At 39.8% G+C, this 20080-nt stretch overlaps 2 long non-coding RNA genes across 3 annotated transcripts in view; one reads left to right on the forward strand and one right to left on the reverse strand.

Annotated features, from left to right (window-relative positions):
* Window positions 1-13878, forward strand: part of LOC309608954 — a 1139914-nt gene extending 1126036 nt beyond the window's left edge. The window contains exon 2 of the long non-coding RNA XR_014233170.1: window positions 1727-13878. This is a non-coding gene — a long non-coding RNA (uncharacterized lncRNA). The remainder of the gene's footprint in view (window positions 1-1726) is intronic.
* LOC309608949 overlaps window positions 1-20080 on the reverse strand; it is a 136525-nt gene that overhangs the window by 8047 nt on the left and 108398 nt on the right. The window lies entirely within an intron of this gene.

A 20080-nucleotide genomic window follows, 5' to 3' on the forward strand; every position in this document is an offset into this window, starting at 1 on the left:
AGAAAGAATGAAAAAAAACCCTTTTGTAACCACAATGGTGTGAAAACAGGTGGTCTGTGGCAGAGAGTTCAAGTTTTTGTTCTGTTTGTGCACATGGGCATGCACACACATGCACAGGCACACAGACTCTATATTCTTGAACTACCTATTAGATGTGTGAAGCGTAAAAACTGAATCCTCAGTCAGGTCCTTGGCCAGCCCCTGCATCTCAGTATGTAGTTACCAGGTCTCTGTCACTAGCAATTCTGTAACTTGAGTTTCCAAAACAGTGCTTGACTACAGCTTTTTTACTCGAGTTAGCACATGGCACGAAAGGTCAGCCAAGAAATGCATTTAGGGGCTACTTTTAAAAAGGAGGAGAGAAGGGTGGTGGTAGGGAAAATAAAGGTGATCCCCAGGGAAAAACCATCCTGGAACTGGTTAGAGAGCAGAAAGGAGACACAAAATTCCATGTGGTCCCAGCATTCATAAACAGAAACTTTGCTCCAAAAGTACATTCACAATTCAAAACAAGAGTTGCATATTTTCAGAATTTTCGATCCTACAATAGTCATACGAGAAATATTACAGAGGTGCTGGTTGGGTGTACTTATTTATTTTTTTGCTTTCCTCAGGTTGTAATAGGATGGTTGGGCTGGAGTCTTCAGATGAACCCGAAGGTCTGAGCAGGGGACAAAGTTTTCCTAACAGGGGTCTTGAGCATCCTCTTCAAAAAGAGCTGAAGATTCATGAGCCCTCCCCATCTGACAAATACTTTGCAAACAGGGGTTATATGCGCTTGAGGGTTGGTAACCAAAAGAACGGTTCCCTGGGGGATCCTTAAAGGGCAGATGGCTTTGTGGAAACATTTGCAAAGTGCTTGGGTATCCACTATGGTAAAAACAAATACTTGCCTTGCCTCCGGATTGGAACAGAAAACAGAAACCAGGAGATAGCTTCTGAAATCCTTACATAGGTCATTTAACTGCTACCAAATTAAAAAAAAAAAAAATGTGTTTGCCATGACGGGGTGTGTGCATTTCTTTCAAGACATGTGGTCTCGCTTTAAAAAGATAAACATTTTATTTCCAGGCAGAGGGTCAAGACATTAAACTGAAAAACTCATTTCTCACTTGTTTACAACCATTTGAAATATTTAGATCATCTACCTAGTTCTAACCTAATATGGAGTGTTTCATTTGAGATTTTCTTGGTCAGAAAATTACTTCCTGATTTTGAGCAAGACTTCATCCATATTTCATTCTCTTTGCAACAGTCCCAATACCATTTCCTAAGTCTTCATAAAGAAATATATCAGGAAATTCAGGGAATACACTATTCTTAAGGCACCTACTACTAACCCAGTGCTTCTTACATTTTATAGCGCATTCGAATCACCTAAGAAACTAGTTAAAATGCAGATCCTGATTCAGAAGGTCCAGAGGGGGCCTGAGATTCTGCTTTTATATCAATATAACAAGCTCCCAGGCAACGCTGATTTCCATACAGCAAGGTAGTTATCTACTGATCACTATAGTAGGTAGCTGGTTTTAAAAGGTTGTAAGATCAGAACTAGAGGTAACTGAAGCCTTGGAAATAGATCAGTTCCTCTCCAAGAAGAAACCTGGAAAGTGTGATGGACCAGAAATTAAGCAATAAAAGAATGAATACCCATTAGAAATGAAAGACACAAGGAAAGTGGTTTAGTCACCACTCTTCCTTAATACACACCTCCCAGCTGCCATAGCTTTTTGGTCCACTTCTCCAGTTGTTGACATCCAGACAATTCAGTTTACCAAATAATTATTGATATGCCATGTGCTATGTGAGGTACTGAGGATGTAAAAATAAATGAGTCGTAATCTCCATAGTGCTCCATAGTGCTCCCCCAATAGGATTCCCACACAGCAGGATAAAAGCTATGATAAAAGGATGCATAGGGTACCGGGGGAGCTCCTGACCCAGAGTTAAGGAGAAGAATGTTTAAACAAGTTAAAAGTTATCAGGAAACACTTCTTGGAAGAGATGTCAGCTGAGCTGAATACTGAAGCAGGAGCAAAAAAATTATCTACCTGAAGAAGAGGAAGTAAGAATGTCCTTAGCAGAGGATCAGCATGGAAAAATGTCTAGACTGGGAGAGCATTCTGACCCCAAATAAAAGAGCAGGTATGTCCCTAAAATAACTCCCTGAATATGAAACTGGGCAGAACCTTAAGGGGCCCTGCTGGATACAAAAGCCTTTCTGTGTCCCCCGTTTCTTGTCTGTAGGAAAAAGATTTCAGCTTCCTAGACCTTCCCTGAGTTCCAAAGGGCAGATTCAAATAGTTACTAATTAGAGGAGTGAGGGAATGCATAAACAAAGAAAAGCCATCAAGAAACAATAGTGCAGCCACGGGGCAGGGTCCCGGGTCCTCCTCAAGGGATTTACATAACAATCTGATACACATCTCTGAGCTCCTCTACAGGAACTAAGGCCCCCACCCAGGTGGAGGATGGGAACTAACACGCGAAACTCAGAGTGGTTGGAACCAGAAGGCTGATGACTGAGATCCCTGGAACACCACCGTGTTACCTCCCCACCAACCAATCAGAGGAAAGTCATATATCCTGCAGACCCCCCCACAGATTTTGCCCATAAAAACTTCCCCGAAAACCATCGGAGAGTTGGGGTCTTTTGAGCATGAGCCACCCCATTCTCCTTGCTTGGCCCTGCAATAAACCTTTCTCCACTGCAAAATCTTGACCTTTGGGTTTGTTTGGCCTCACTGTGTGTCAGGCGCACAAACTTGGGTTCGACAACAATTTCTCCACCAAAGGACTATTGAGAGGTGAGACTATTTTTATCATGATTTTGTAGATGAGAAATCTGAAGCCCAGGGAATTTAGTGACAGCTCAAGGCAAAATCACTAAGGAAGTGGTGGAGCTGAGATTCCAACATGAACCTGCCTAGTAGCCAAGCCTGTGTTAGTTCACTATATTCTGGGGTCTCTCGTGAGTGTTTCAGTGTGACTGGGCTGTGGGGTATGAGGCAGCCAGTGATCTGGTGAGAGGCTGACATTACATTTTCCATAAGGATTCCAGCCTTGAATTTTCCTTCCCTCAATTAGCATTTTGCTCAATAAACAGAAAACATAATTCATCCCAATCGCATGGTAATTTAAGAACTGCCTTGGGCTGACACTGGTTGGCAAAGAACTGTGGACCCTTAAAAAATGAATGATTTCCCTCTTGACCACATGCTTATTTATTATCTTTTAAAAGGTCTAGATTTTGAAGAATAAGATCAGGCAGCAAAGGCTGAGACTGGACCAAGGAAATTGTTGACAAAGCCACAGCTAGCCCTATGGAGCCTTCAGGCAAAGTACAAAACAAAACAAAACAAAACAAAACTGCCCCCCTCTGGACAGACACAGCCCCAAGACAGGACTTGGTTTCACCAGCAAATGGGCCTGAATTTCAGCCTCCACTTATCCCCTTGGCCTGGAGCCCTTGTGTAGGGTACACCCTTCTAGCCCTTATTTGGTGGCCCTGATGTTGGCGACTTCAGCTGGGATACACAGTACATGGCACAGGGGTGAACGTAAAAACTAGACTCCAGAAAGATAGAGAAGCAGACGCAAGAGCCGTAAGTGCAGTACACACTACTCTTAGGAGTTTAACCGTGAATAGAAAACAAGAGATGAGACAGAAACCAGACAGGGTAACAGGGTCAAGTGTTGACTTTCCCCCCTAAATAATTAGAGAGACCTGGGAAAGCTTAGAAACAGAGGAAGGGGTGTGGAGGTGAGGAAGCAGGCTTAACACACAATAGTCAACTTTAAATTCGAAAGCATCAATTCCTTATTCTAATCCTCTCTTCAAGGAAAAAAAGTCATCTCAGGATTAAAAGGGTCTTTGAATGTAAGAAGATGTAAACCTAATTCCTCCTAAAATAAGCACTAAGACTCAAACTTGAATAAAATAACCTATTCTTTCCATATGTCATAATTATAAAATTGATTCCTCAGTTTCTAATGGTTAGCTGCTGATTTCAGAAGCCCAAGAATAACAATGGGAAAATGGATTTCTAACCCACATATTTATGTAATTATTGATTTTTATTAAAGTATAACTTACAGACAAGCTTCTTATTCAACAATATGCATAATCATAAACTGTTCATAACCAAAAATTGTGTATTCTTCATCGACACCTGTTGTAACAGTTTCCTAACATACAGCACTAAAAATTCATCTGCTTCCAGTTCTCTTCCTCTGGTGACCGGAGAATCCAGGAGATGGACAACTTATATTTTGTGTGGCCAAATATTAGTAGCCTCATTATAAATCTATGATCATAATTTTTATTTGAGTACAAATAAATATAGTAGACTCTTAAAAATATTAGCCTTAAGAATAACTATCAGGAATAAGAAAAGTTAGGGTTTTAGTTAGTCATATGTTTCATCTTTTATTGTGGGTACCATTTCAGAAGGCTCATTGAATTTTTAGGAACCTGCCAGTCTAGTCAAAAGAAATCACAAATCCTTAACTAACATATGCTAACTTTTCTTTGAGGAACAAAAGAAGCATCTTTGTTTGTTCCTCACCAGCAAACACCAAGCCATCTAAAAGGAGTCCTTTCAGTGGCAATGTTAGCAGGGAAATTCAATTGTATTTAATTAAGTTCTTCCCCCCAAAACTGCACACAGAAGCACCAAAGAGGTTATCAGAGGTCAGATGCCTGTCATGACTTTCTGACCCTCCCAAAATGCAAAATAAAAGATAGTGGTATCCCTGCTGGTAAGATGGCCTTCCACATTTGTGTCTCTCCCTTTCTGCTTTAATTTAATAGCAATCAGCACAATATGTCTGCTTTTTTCTGAACAATAGGACAGGCAGAAGTTAGATTTACAGCGCTGAAGGGGAAGGTAGGAGACAAGAGAGGCTTACTATGGCTTTTAAGGTTCAATAAGAACATCACTTTGATACCCATAAAAAAAAAAAAGAAAACCTGAAAATCTACTTAACATGCATTGTTGTCAGAAGTGGACAGATGTGCACTGTTGAAATTTTGTATTGTAGAATTATCTTAAATTGTCAACTTTCTTATAGATCCTTTTTAAAAAGGATATTCAGATGAATAAGATTTCTTTCCTACCGAAAAAAAATATAGACACGATATCTGGTCATGCATTTAGGAGTGCCTTGACTTTTTAAAATATTAGGTATTTATGTAGTGATCCCTATTTTCCAAATTTCATAATTTTCACAAGTCTACTAATAACCTTATAATGAGCAAATGTACTGACATGGTCAGAAGCACTAAATGTGTTTTATGAAACCAGACAAAACTTAATTGACCGAAATGTCATTTAGGGTCTTGAATGTCTAATTACAAATGAGCCCCAGACATGGAACTTACTTCCTGAGACATTTGATGTTTAGGAAATTGCATTCTTGAGTGACATTGTAAGGAGAATCTCAGAATCAGGGGCCCAGAAGACATCTTAAAGACGATATAATTCAACATCCCAGTTGATGTTTGCATGTCCTCATAACACCCTCACCCCACTGTCATACAGTCTGTAGTTGGATAATTCCATGAAGACTTCAAACTCACTGTTTCCTGCAGCCACCCGTTTCCAGGGAGACAACACTTTCATAAGCAAAAATCGAAAACCTAAACTAAAAGGAGCCTTAATTTTGAGGTCAAGAGCCCCAAATTTTAGTCCTGGTTCTGAAACCAATTTAAGATCTTGAGTAACACTTAATCTCTCTGTGCTAGTGTAAAAAGGAAGGTAAAAATATTTGTGTGATCATCTTTGAGTCAAGATCTTTGTGTTCAAATTTGTGTGCTGTAAATTTTCTTCCTGTAGGGCTGTTAGGTCAGGACAGAGAATTGGCTTCAACTTGAACACCAACTCAGATCCATTGGTAGTGGCTACCTGGACGTGACATTAAGGAGGACGCTGAAACCTTCCAGGTTTCATGGGAAACAGCACGTGTCTCAGAATGGATGGGGAACATGTGCCCATATTGACCATCGTTGTTCTGAGTAATGCCTAGGACAGAGCCAGAAGAAGGACACTTGGGACGGCAACTTCGTTCCAGCAAAAACAGCTGGGAGACTGGGGCAGGTGAGAACACAGGAGTTATTTCTAGAGTGATTCCAGTCTTGGGGATCAGAGAAACCTGACCTCTGTACTTTCAGATCAGCAAATCAGGTTAAAGGAGGAAGACTCTGTAAGTTCAGGTCCATTCACTCTCTTGACAGTTAAGCACCAGGGTCAGGAGGAAGAAGCATCAGCAGTTACTGAGCACATCACAGCAACTCTGGAGAGAGGTTGTATGGTCTCTATTCAGATCAGAAAACTTCCTGGAAGACTAAATGACAGTCCCAAGGACCTCAGCTACTAAACAAGGGGGATTTGAATTAAGATCTGTCCCCAAAATGCCTCCAAATATGGTCCAATAACTTTTACTCTTCTTCTGATAGTAAAATAGTACTTTTTACTCCCTTCAGAACAGGAGTAAAGAAAAAAAGACGATGCTGCAGTGGTTTCCATCCTCTCCCATCCCTTCTAGCACAATGCACACCTGCAGATTCATTTGTCAGCTTTATCCATTGTATCAACCTAACAGGCAACTATTTAATTTGCTATATATATATCTAAAAAAACCATTAATCTTTTATTGTAATAACACCATTCTAATAGGGATATATATTTAACCCTATTAACCTTTCTTAATATGCAAAAGTTTTAAAAGAAGTAATGATCAAGGAGGACTTCCTGTCAATTTTATTATGCAAAACTATAACAACCTACACTTTCCAGAACTCTCTATTTCCATTTGATATGGTATCATTGGGTATTATAAAATATAATTATTATCCAAAAGTAAAACCACTGAAAGAAAATTTGTAACATGGACAATTAGAGAGAGAGAGAGAGAGACTTGAAACTGATTACTTGAATTTCACACCCCATTACCACTCTAAATATAAGTCATAAGGAGCCCAGTACTGTTTCCCTGGTAACGGGCTGAGTGACAGATGCAGTGAGCACTGGCAACTAACTCCAGTGCTCTGAGTTTGTAGACGTAATTAAGCAGACTCCACACACACACAGGTGCCACATCTGGACTGATTACCAAGGCAACACAACACCATCTGATACCCCAGCATTAAGCATATGTTCTGGAACTCATCCTGCTAACTAACATTTTCACCGGGTCCAAAGTTTTAACCTTTGAATCAGCACAAGTGAAATGTCAGATTTTGGAATCAAAGTGAGTAGAAATACGTTGAACAGTGGGTCCTTTCTTATTGAACAGCCTTTCAGATCAACACTAAGATCATTATACCTCCACTAAACAGCAATAACCAAACAGTATTGTAATACAAACACGTTACGGTGTTCACTCCTTGAACGCTGGTCCACAAATCAGTTAATACAGCCTCTGCCACGTGATAAGCATTCAGTACATGTAGCTCTTTGCTCTTTAATTTTTAAGACGGCTGCTGAATACTCTGCAAAATATCACGACAGTCTGTGACTCAGGCTTTACAGTAACATATGCGTTCGGAGTTTCATTTGGGTTTGAACAGAATTAAAAGTGCTGAAAATCAGACTGCAAGATATTCATAATGAGGGACAGGACACAACAGTCACCTCACATGAAGAGCAATTATTCAACATGAATTCACGGATTGCTGGATGGTGTTTTCTTGTGGAGACAGGCGCAGCTGCTATGCTGAGAAAGTGCCAAATTTTATTCATTTTTCCCTGTTTCCAGGAAGAGAAAACCCCTCTGCCTTCTTCTGCAAGTCTCTGCCTTCTTCTGAGACGGGTCCACATGATCTAGCAGTGATGACTGAGGCCCCTTTGCCTTTGTTTCAAAGTGTTTCTAATTGGCTTTTTTGCAACTGAGTGTGCGTGCACACATGTGGTGGGGTGTCATCTCGGTTGCTTGTCTTTATTATAATTAAAGTATATGTTATTCAACAGGGGTATGTACATTTATATAAAATAATACAGAAGTTGATATAGAAGAAAGGTAGAAAAAAAGAGTTTTGACTCCCAGAGCTTTTCGGTTGATCGGAAGAGCTGAAGCCCTCAGAATCTTACAGCATCCTCTGAACCAAAAGGTTTACTGCATTATAGAGGACAGGGAGGGGTTGGCGGCGTGCAGCACTGGGCCGAGCTAAACATACTGGGGAAACAGGCACATTTTCTTGGGAGGCTGGAAACCCAGGGGTAGCCAGTGAATATTTCTGCAATGAAGTTTTAGGCTGGTTGTTTGCTTTTTAACAAGGCTCTGCAGGAATGATAAATTGGTAGGGAAAAGACATTCTCTTGAAACTGAAGAAAGCATTACAGCAGCCCACTCCCAAAAAAGAAGGGCATTTATTCATATCTGTGCCCTGTTTACTACTGTATGCAGGCAGTTGAAACAGAGTTTGCTTCAGAGAGAGCAAAGATATTTGGGCCCTTAAGGAACAAATTTACAAGCACTCTATCTACCCTGTAGAAAAGAATCTACTGTTCCATACTTTGCATGATTCTGATTTTGTTTTCTTTTAAATTGGTGACCTTGAGAACTGAATTAGAATTCTTCACCTCTGTTTTAGCCTTCCATATCCCAAGCATTGGTTTCAAAGCAAGCTACATCGCTAATGAGTCAAATATTTGTTTTCACAGTAGTTACACAAAAGATATCACAACCAGTATGTGTAGGACAAAGGGTTGGTTTCTAATGTTGATGTTATTTTACTAAGAGAAGGGGCCTCTCTTTCCCCCACTCTCAAACTTGGACTTTGATAATTGTATCTTTCCCCTAAGCCTTCATATGTTACTACAACAAAAGCTACCTGAATGTTCCAGCTCAAGAACAGTTCTTTTCAATGTACAAATCACCCTCCTGAACATTTAGGAGAAAGTCAACATTGAACATAAGCCAAAAAGAGTAACATAAACATAACTTCTCTCTTCTATCCCTGAAATATGACCAGTACCTGAGTACCTATAATGGGAAAGTCCCCTAACTTAACTGTGGCACGGTCCATGTGCTGCAAGTGACCCAAATCAGAGTAAACCTAATTATCTTGAAGCACTAACCGGTCTCTCTGTCTCTTATCTCGCTCTTATCCCTCTCCTCCAATCCATCTCCCAAATTGACCTGGATTGATCTTCCCAAAGAATAGTTAACCTTCATGTTATTTTCCCTGCTCAGAAATCACCCAAGGTTCTCCACACTCCTTTGTTTGGCATTTAAGACCTTCTGTCCCTTTATCCAAACCGCCTTTCCAGCCACAGCCACCACTCGCCCCTGGACACACTCAGCTCCCCTTACACAAACCTCAGGGTCCCCACCATGCTTCACGCTCTCCCAGCTGCGTGGCAGCATCATGCTCTGTCTTCTTCCTTGGCGCTCTCCTCTCCTTACCTGTATCCGGGTCTCAATTTTAATGCTCTAAGAGGGATTAACATTGACGCACTTTGAGAAGAGAGACTGTCTTGCTTATTTTTGAATCTCCTCTGTAGCTAAGAATGCCTTATCCTGGGTAGATGCTTACACAAGTTTTACTGGGTAGATAAATGGATGGATGCAGAAATAGGCGGGAGAAGAAACGGTTGGATTGATGGGTGTATGGGAAGATGAGGAATGAGTAGATAAGTGGATAAATGGATGCATGATTCAACGGTTGGATGAACGAACTAATGGTGTATCTTATTCCATGAGATTCAAGTGGAAAAACAGTAATAATACAGTCAGTTGACAGTAAAAAGTTTCTGGAAAAGAACATCAATTGAACTCTGATTCTAGTCTAAAACAATTCTGTTCACAAAGACATTTTTTAAAGATAACTTTGGGACTCTGCCCTACAGCCAAGAGCTATTTAGAATAGCTGTTTATTTCTATAACTAGCATGGGAATGGTATTTAAATTAATCTCAACCCAGATCTATTTCTAAAGTACTACCTAATCAAATCCTCCTTTCACTGACTGGGAAAATATTTTGTTTTCTCAATACAATAATCTTCACCTCTGAAAAATTCAGGTTTCTGGATCCATCAACATCTAGACACAGGCCTCTGAGATATCAAAACAAGGATAGGAAAAGCCTGATACCAGCAGCCATGTGTTCCTCTTAGTTAGAAGTGTGCAGTCTTCGTTTAAAGCCTACAGACTCTTATATAACACACAATGCTACCAAGATAACCTGATTTGCAACAAGCAGCAGATTGCAAGCAGCTATTTGGATACAGTAAGAATGTCTGGCATAGACCAGTGTATTTACTGCAGTAAAAACTAACAATTTGTAGACAATTGCTAAGCAGAGTGCACGAAAATGGTTTCTAAAAGCTTATTTTTTATATACAACTGTCCATTAAGTTTTTTGTTGTCTTCTGTCATTGGGTGGGGAAGGGGGATTTTTTTTGGTAGCCATATTGTACAGCTTCCTTATATTGTCTCTACTGGTGACAAAATTCTGGCATTCTTTCCACATGTGCTTCTGGTTCTCTGAGCCCATCGGTGAAACAGAGAATTAAACAGGTGAGTCCCAAACAGCCACACTAGAGGAGGGCCGTCCAAGCCAGTCCTGGGATATCAAGAAAGTGCCATCCGAACTCAGCCCTGAATGGAGGATGAGCAGGAAGGCCGCACACACAACGGATAGAAAGATGACGGCACCTTCAGAGAACCACGAGCAGTTCAGAGAGATGGCAGCAGAGAGAAGAAAGGGAGTTTAGTGGCAGATAAAAGCTGGAGAGGAAGCTGGGTTTAGATGGCAAAGGACCTCGCACATCTGTAAAGGCGTTTGGAATTTATTCTGGAGGCAACGGAGAGGGAGGCGTTAGAATGTTTTAAGCCAAGGTGTGACTTTTTAAGCAAAGATACATTTTAGAAGGGTCACCTTGGCCCCAGGTTGGAGGTTGTGTGGGTTAAAATAGACCAGAGGCAGAGTGATGACAGGGGACCCCGCCATCGAAGACCGTAAGGATCCCAGGAGAGTCCGAATGGCCCCTGCCAAGAATCCTCCAGGCGGGGCTCCCAAATTCTCCAGTTCTGCACACGCCAGCCAGCCCTGCGGGCCTGGTTGTGTCCATTCGTTTAACTGAACTTGGCTTCTCCAGCTTGGCCTTTACATTTTCAGAGAACCTGAGCTGGGAATCAGCCTTTGGTTCCTTCCGTTCCTGGACCCTCTGGAGACACCTTGCTGTGCTTCCTGGAACCCGAACCCACCATCTATTCCCTCCAGCGTGCCCTGAGAAGAGGGTTCTCACCACAAAGCTAAACTTGTACACAGAGTTTTCTGCAACAAAAATTCCCATAATTATTATTAATTGTACAAAATTTTATATATATATGTATATTTTATGTAATATTGCCTTTTTTTAAATCTAAAGGAAATATTATATATCACACACACACATTTTACAGGGATATCACCATAAACATAAACATAGAGGCGCAGGGGGGAAAATCCACTGAGACTACTAAAAAAATGAGAAAAAGAGAGAAGGGAGGAAGAGAATGTAGAAGGGAAGTAAAGAGGCAACGAGAAGATTAAGACCAAATAAATGTAAACTCAAAAATACTTCAGAAAATAAAGTGTACTGATACCAACACGATCTATCAGACAGAAGTAGCAGAAAAACTAACTAACTAAAACGTGACGGAACTAATATTCCGGTACAGTAGCACTGTCTCAACACTGCTGCAAAACAACTGTTCCAATACATACCCCTGGCTCTAATTCCCTCTAGTAACCAAAGGATGCAGGGCTGCCTGAAGTCTACACCAGTGTTTCTGCAAAAGGTACAAATTAATTGCTAAAACTGTCAGGGTAAGAGCCTTCCAGAGGAGTGACTAATCGCAAACCCCTTCAGTCCCATTCTCTGGCCCTATACACCTGGTCCATTCGCTTTCCAAAAAAGAAAATAAGATGGTCAGAAATGATGCCATTTGTATCTGAAAATACATTCGTTGGAGCCAGAGGGAGAAATTTATGTATAATGAAGTACTGCACTTGATTAGATTTGGTGTTGAATTATTAAATCATTTCTTAAATTAAAAAAAAAAAAAAGAGGTGTTGCTCTGAAGAGCAAGAATGGGATACGTCTGAGTGAAAGCTCTATTTTTGAACAATCCCTTGTCCTATTCAAATCTCTTTAAATGGACTGAAATGAATTTGAGGCCTGTAAAGGTCATGACTCAAAAAAGAAAAACCCAAAATTGATTTAAAGGGGTTAATCAAGGAGGAGATTTGCAGTACTTTCAAGAAACAACCTTCTGAAAATGGTAGAGAATTGGCCAACAATTCCATTTTACTGAGCCACATGTTAATATAACAGCCAATTATTGTTCAACAAAAGCCATATCCCAATTCATTCTTGTTCATAAGGTAACGACTCTGGTCTGTGAGTTGAGAAAATAAAATGATGGACTAGACACACGCCACAGAGGAAAAGTGTGGGGTAGGATTTGGGGCTTTTTACTGGAGGCAGTACATTTCATTCGAGGTCCAGAGTCTCCCTCCCGCTGGGCTCTTATTTCTAAGCCTTTTGTGTGGAATTTTCCTTTTAAAATGATACCTCAATGCAAACGTCCACACTAGTGTAAGAAAGCACTTAGCACACGCCTAAGAAACCTGTAGAATGGTCATGGAAAGCACAGAAATTTTTTCAAGCAAAAATAAAGGGAATAGAATGGATATTTTAGGCTGTGCTAGCAGGTGGGTATTTGGTGGTTATAAAACGGGCTCCAAAACAAGTAGGACTGCAACTGTAGCAAGAGAAAAGACACTTGTGTTCCAATAATCCCGACAAAACTAAACTGCAGACCAGGGAACATTAAAAAAAAAAAAAATACCCTTCAAAAGAAAAATAAAACAATGTCCCCAAAATAGGCCCTATTATGTGGGTCACTGCATACTGTATATTTCCCCCGTAGCATTTTATCATGGTTACTGTTGCCAGGGGACACTTGATGTTCTCATTATATATGTTTGTCTTTCACATCAGAGCCAGGCTTTTCCTTTGGATGCTCCCAGAACTGTAACAAAAATAAAAATAAGGAATGGACCCCATTATTACACAAATACCTACAAAGCAGAGGGAATGACCCCCGTGGGTCACCGTGTTGTCCCTGGAAGCATTGATGCCCTTGCCCCGGGGGCCCCCAGCCTTTTGTTACAGGGTCAAAGCCAGGACCTCGGCTGAGTATCCTCTGTGAAGAATTAACAAGTGTGACAATTTGTGGGCCCTCCCCCCTCGGCCCCCAGTCCAGCCTGCCTGAACGCTGTAAATAGAGACATCTGGATAGAGCCCTTTCACTGCAGTAATTGAAAATGAACACGGATCAAGTTCTGGCCTGTTGTATTCATAAATCTTGAGGCTTAATTACATTAAAGGGAAATCTAGGGCCCAGCACTATGGAAACTGCAGATTCTATCAAGCGCTTGAATCATGAATCTTTAAGATAAGTGGGTTTTCTCTCCCCACCCCACCCCCCGACTCTTTAGTAGGGCTGAATGGGAAATTTCCAAATCAAACCCTCCAGTATTAATGCACCAGGAAACTTCTGGGAAGATTCTGGGCTCCACTATTTGTATATGTGCTTCCATTGCACACTCACTGGGTGATATGTGTGGCATTCCTCCCAGCAGATCGCATTTTGAGGCTCACAATTAGGCATATTTCTATGAGTAACGATGACGGACTTGACAGATATTTAAACTATGCTTTTCCTCCAAGTTGAGCAGAAAGAGTGTGCATCTAGTTAAAATTTAATGAGTTTCAAAAAAAGAATTAAGGCAAATGAAAATTCCGAATGAAGTCAAAGCTCTCAGCATCCCTTCTAAAGATAACAAGTTGAAAATTATATTCCTGGGTAATCCTACAAAGTAGACATATATATATTTATATATGTATATATGAAATTTTTTATTTTTTTAATATAAAAATCCACTCAACTTTGTTAACTGAAGATGGATTTAAAAGGAAGTGCAAGGCACTGGTAGTTTGTTCAGTTTATGTTTTTGTGATAATTTTATGTATTGTATGACATTTGGGCCACTTTGGCAAATGCATGAATGGAAAGCGTTGGCACTTAACTTACTAGGAACACATCTATACCAATCCCCACGCAAAAGTGAAGCCCTCTGAGGTCAGGCCCCCTGTAAACAGGGCCTTTTCCAGTTTCCCCCACACCATGGGCACAAAATACATATTGTGGGGATGAGCTTATAAATGAATCCACAAACCGGATCTGTTTCTCTGAGGTCAGCGGTAATAATGTAATCTGTTACTAAGCCCCCTGTGTCTTCACTCCTTTGTTGTAACCATCTAGCATCAAATAAGAAAGATCACTGACTATAAAAACATGTGAAGGATGGTGAGGAGACTGGAATAGTAGTTATCATTTATCTAGAACCTGATCTTTCAGACAGTGTGCTGAGGTCTTTATATACAGCCTCTCACATGCTCACAACAAGCCATCAGGCCACATATCATTATTTCCATTTTCTAGGTTGGGAAACTGTGGCTCAGAGGAACTAGGAATCCAAGACCACACAGTGAGGAGTGATGGAGTTAAAAATTAAATAAAGGCCATTTTGACCCTAGAGTCCATGCCATTTCCACCAAACTGCATTAATATCTAACCTTTTATGGAGAGCTACCATTTATAAACCACTTTCCTAAATATCACAGGCGGCATAATACTGTGGTAAAACCACGAGCTGTGGGTTCAAATCCTGCATCCTACACTTAGTTGTTATGGCAGTCCAGACAAGGTGACCTCTCTTACCTCTCAAGTTCCTCTCCCTTAAAGGAGGCAACCGTCATGATAGTAGCAACAAGAGCCAAATTTGAGGGTCATTTTTAAGATGAAATAAGATAACACATATAAACTACTTAGTCTGATCCACAGTAAGTGCTCAAGAAGCAATAGCTGTATTATTCTGTCTTTCACACAAGCTTTCAATGAATGTTTTCTATTATGACTTAACTTTCTAGAAACCTCTTACTAGAAACTTACTAGAACTATGTTGGGAATGTATGAGGTATACTAGAAGGTCCCTGCTCCCTAAAGAAGCTTGCAGCTAGTGAAAGAGAAAATGCATTAAATACTCAGCCTTACATTATGTTATGGGCTGAACTGTGTCTCCCCAAATTCATATGTTGAATGAATTACCAGTATCTCAGAATGTGACTGTACTTGGTGATAATCCCTTTAAAGATATACTTAAGGTTAAATGAGGTCATATTGGTGGATCCTAATCCAATATTATTATTGTCCTCATAAGAACAGATTAGGGCTTCCCTGGTGGCGCAGTGGTTGGGAATCCACCTGTCAATGCAGGGGACACGGGTTCGAGCCCTGGTCCGGGAAGATCCCACATGCCGCAGAGCAACTAAGCCCGTGTGCCACAACTACTGAGCCTGCGCTCTAGAGCCCACGAGCCACAACTACTGAAGCCCACGCACCACAACTACTGAAGCCCACGTGCCTAGAGCCCGTGCTCCGCAACAAGAGAAGCCACCACAATGGAAGTCTGCGTACTGCAACGAAGAGTAGCCCCCGCTCGCCGCGACTAGTGAAAACCTGCGCGCAGCAACGAAGACCCAACGCAGCCAAAATAAATAAATAAAACAAATAAATTTTTAAAAAAAGAACAGATTAGGACGCAGATAGCTACAGAGGGAAGACCATGTGAGGACACAGCAAAAAGGTGCCCATTTGCAAGCCAAGAAGAGATGTCTCAGAAAAAAAAAAAAAAACCCTGCTGACACCTTGATTTTGTTATGGCAGCCCTAGCAAATTAATACACTATATAACATAGATTAAAAGCAATAATACAAGACCCAGTAATCCCAAGCCCAGAAGGACTCCCATAGAACTATGTACTTTATAATACCTCACACAATATGGCAATTATTTTCTCATCTGCATTACTGGGTCTATAAGCTTCCTAACAGTAGGATGCAGATATGTTTGCTGTTGTGTCTCCAACACCTAACACCATTCCTGGTACCCAACAGATATTCATTAAATAAGTAAAACCATGAGAAATGCTTTATCCTTCCTTTCCTGTGGTCCAGGGTAACCAAATAGTTGATGTAAGAAAGTTCTTCTTTATATGAATATTATAGCTAATAAATGCAAAAGAAATGATAAAATTAGGCAATTGCCATCTTGTTACACTTATGGCAAAAATGGATCTATGCTGATTGCTTTTATACCTAATACTAAAATGATTAAAAATGGATGTTAAAATTATTATTGAATGATTGATGGGGAATTTACAATGAAAGGATCATGTTGACACCATCTGTATTCATTGATCAATCTTAAGATATCTAAAAAGGGGGTGACTAGACAGTATGCCTCGTGATGTGATACAACAAGGCGGACATAGCACCATCTTTGAAGTATCTTCCCTAAAAATTTGTTCCAGTGTCTAACTGAACCTCTAGATCTAACTAGCTGTTTACAAAAATATAGGGGTTGGAAAAACAAGTTAAAAGGCACATCAATGAAGGATTCAGCAAAATCCAGGATGTGAAAACACTTTCCAAAGAAATGACCTATTTTCTCTAACAAAACTGTGGCATGGGTTGGAGGGAAGAGGAAAGGAAGAGTGTCACAAAATTAAAATGAACATAAAAGATATAACAACATATTCAGAGTGTGCAATTTGTTTGAACCTTGATTCAATCCTATCAAATGTAAAATGACATCTTTTGAGACAATCTGGGAAAAAGAAATGTGGACTAACATTTCACTGTGTTGATGAATTATTGTTAATTTTTGTTATGTATAATCATAGCATGGTCTATATATACAAATGTAGAGAGATGTAAATTTAGGTATAGATATGGACATCCTTATCAATTAATGATGCACGCTGAAGAATTTGTGGATGCAATAGCATGATGTTTGACAATTTCCATAAGAGTTTTAAAACTAACTTGATTCTCAAATGCTCCACAAAAGAGGGCAGATTTAGTTGTTGTTGTTGTTGTTTAAGATGAAAACATTGAAAACACAATTTTCTTGGTTAAGAGGTTTGCCAAGGTTACTCAGTCAGGAAGTAGCAGGACCTGCTTCTTCCAAGTCCTACTCTGGTGCACGTGGGTGTTTCACTATAGACCCCTAACTACAAAATTAAGGATAAAGGCATAAATTTTAAATTAACATTTATTCTTAGGCAATATCCCTGCTGGGTGTTTTATATGCATTATCTCATTGATATTTGCCACAAAACCATTAAACATGTGCTATTAGACACATTTTGCAGATGAACCAGAGCTCAAAGAGGTTATGTGATTTGCCCAGAGCAGCACAGGATTCCAACCCAGATCTGTCTGACTCCATGTCAAACGAGGAATGCAGGCCCAGGGGGCCACATCAGTGTGGCAATCATCGCACACCACAGCTTCCTTCTTGGTGAGTTGCAATGTACATTGGCTTAGCCAAAATTCCCAAACTTTGAACACAGAACCTTTTTTCACATTAAACATCTATTAACCTCACGCATTCCCACAGAGCACACCTTGAGGAATGCTTCATTGTTCCATGTTATCAATGGGTGAAATCTTACTATATTGCTCTCATTTTTGAACTTGAGAATGTGAATGCATACCATTAAATGGGAAAGGAATAAGTCCATTTCTTTAGCAAGAAAACAGTGGATGATAAGTGACCAGCATCATTTTTCATTGATATGCAACTATCTTTACTCTGTCAAGAACAGTATTATTTCCTTCCAAGTACTTAGTCTCCTAAGTATTATACTTTCCAAAGAGCCCATGAGGTCTAGGATCCCTTCCCCAACCCAAGCTCAATGGAAAGTTTATTTCCTAGAATAGTGAACAGAAAAGGGGGAGGAAATTTCCATTTTTCAAGATGTCCTCACATCTTGATGTCACTGTTACTACTAGTACAAACTGAAGGCTTTTGGCTAAACTTTACAGAAATGAGTTAAATTTTTTTTTCTTCAGATGTGAAGACTTTGAACTAAAACTTGATCATGAAAAGAAAAAGGAAAAGTGGGGCAACAATTTCAAACTGAGCTGCTTTAAGAAATGCTTTCCACACATAACTGAAAACCTATCACCTCTTCCTGTTCCACCCATTCGTCCCCAGTTTTCTTACATCTCGGGACTCAGACATCTATGTGGACCTGCCACCCAGGAGCAACAGCCTCTGAGGATGTGAGCAGCTTCATCTGGGTATGAATGACTGAAGCTCATCACGGAAGAGTCTTCAGAAGCAAGAGCAGTGGGCTGAGAGCTGGGCGCTACGTCAAGCAAACCCCATCTTCAGGATGTACACAGCAGCCTCCTTTATCTTTCAGGTCTGGTACAATTTTTAGATGGGCAACTGTGAAACCAGGAAATGTCTTCTCTAAAGAAAACCAGAACCTTCTGTTGAGAAAGGGAGAAATGTCATTCCACTTCAAAGGAAATCCAATCATCAAAGACAAATTCTTCTCTCTTAAAAATCAAGAATCTGTTTCGTAACCTTTAGAACTTCCACTCAAGTTTTCACATGCTCATTTTCCTCCAGTTTTACGACTTTCCTCTAACCTCCATTCCATACTATAAAATCTGGTGTACATATTTTTCCCTAGATTTTTACAAGAAGATAATGCCACCCACTATCTGTAACAAACGTGCACACACACTGCCATTTCTTCACAAAAGCAAGGAGAGGTGCGACTGATGATCTCATACCTGCTTTTCGGGTCTCACATTCACAAGGGGACGACAACTCTGTGAGCTATGACATTTGCAAGCACTGGACAGCACAGACGGGCAAGTCAACAGATTGCTGGTTTGGGCACCCAAGACCTTTAGCAGACTGAAGACGAGGAGGTTCTCCCGGAGAACCCTATCACTGACATTCCAATCTGGCAAATAGAACCCTAGACTGATCCATTCTGGCTCCTTTCTGCTGAAATTTATCAGCCCTCTATTCTGTACCTACATTTCCTGGTGCAAACTTTTTTATTCCCATCCTGATATACACTGAATTTTCATTTTTTAACAAATCATCAAATCACAGTGCTTAGAACAATGTAGATCAGTTTCTTGAATAAACAAATAAATTAAACACCTTCTATGTGTCAGATACTGTCCTATATGCTTTCCAAGTGCTACAAATTATATTTTGAAAAGAGAAAGAAAAAAGAAATGAATTAAAGAATCATGGATATATTAAAGAGTAAAAAACAATTTTTCATATCATTCAAAATGGAAATTGCCTTGCAAGTTATATGTATGCTATTTCTGTTTTTTATATTTATATAATTATATATTTAAATTATATATAACATAACTATTAGATACATTAATTATATTTTATATTTAATTTTGTATAATTTTATATTTTATTTTATATAATTATAGGTAATGTTTAATTATAATTATATATGTATAATTATCTATCTATCTATATATAATTACCTCCTTCTCTCATATAATCATTCATTCAACAAATATATACTTAGTTCCTATTAGGTGCGTGTGTCGCCCTAGGTGCTAAGAATAGAGAAATAATCAGGGCAGCTGTTAAACCTGCCTAAAAGGAGTTTACAGTCGAATGGAGAGAGCTGCCAAGTGAAGATGGGGAGGCTGTAAAAAGAAACTTAAGTTTTGAGTTTGTTTGCAGGCTAGAGAGGAGGTACTGGCTAGCATCTTCTGTACTTTAGAACGAACTGACATCAAACAGCACAAGGTTCATTTTTCAAACACCTAAGCAGAGGATGTTAGTTATCACTGAATTTTTTGTCAAGATAATTGTATTGCTCACCTTGTTTCTATGACTAAATAACAGGGGTCTATTTTATATAATAGAAAAAAAGAACAAAACCTGAAAGAGGAAACTGATACTTTAGTGGACCCCCAACTCTGCTGGATGTTTCCACATTCATACTCTTAGTCAATATCCACGAACCTTAACCATCACTTTATAAGCCTCACATTCACTCCACTCTGCAGATACGGGAAACCAACAAACTCTGGAGTTTAGGTATTTTTCCCAAAACAATCCTGCTGGTGGTGCAGAGTTGGGATTAAAACAGTAAGGACTGCAGTAAATGAAA

Source organism: Balaenoptera borealis (assembly GCF_965194805.1).
Source record: "Balaenoptera borealis genome assembly, chromosome: 13".
Lineage (NCBI taxonomy): Eukaryota > Metazoa > Chordata > Mammalia > Artiodactyla > Balaenopteridae > Balaenoptera > Balaenoptera borealis.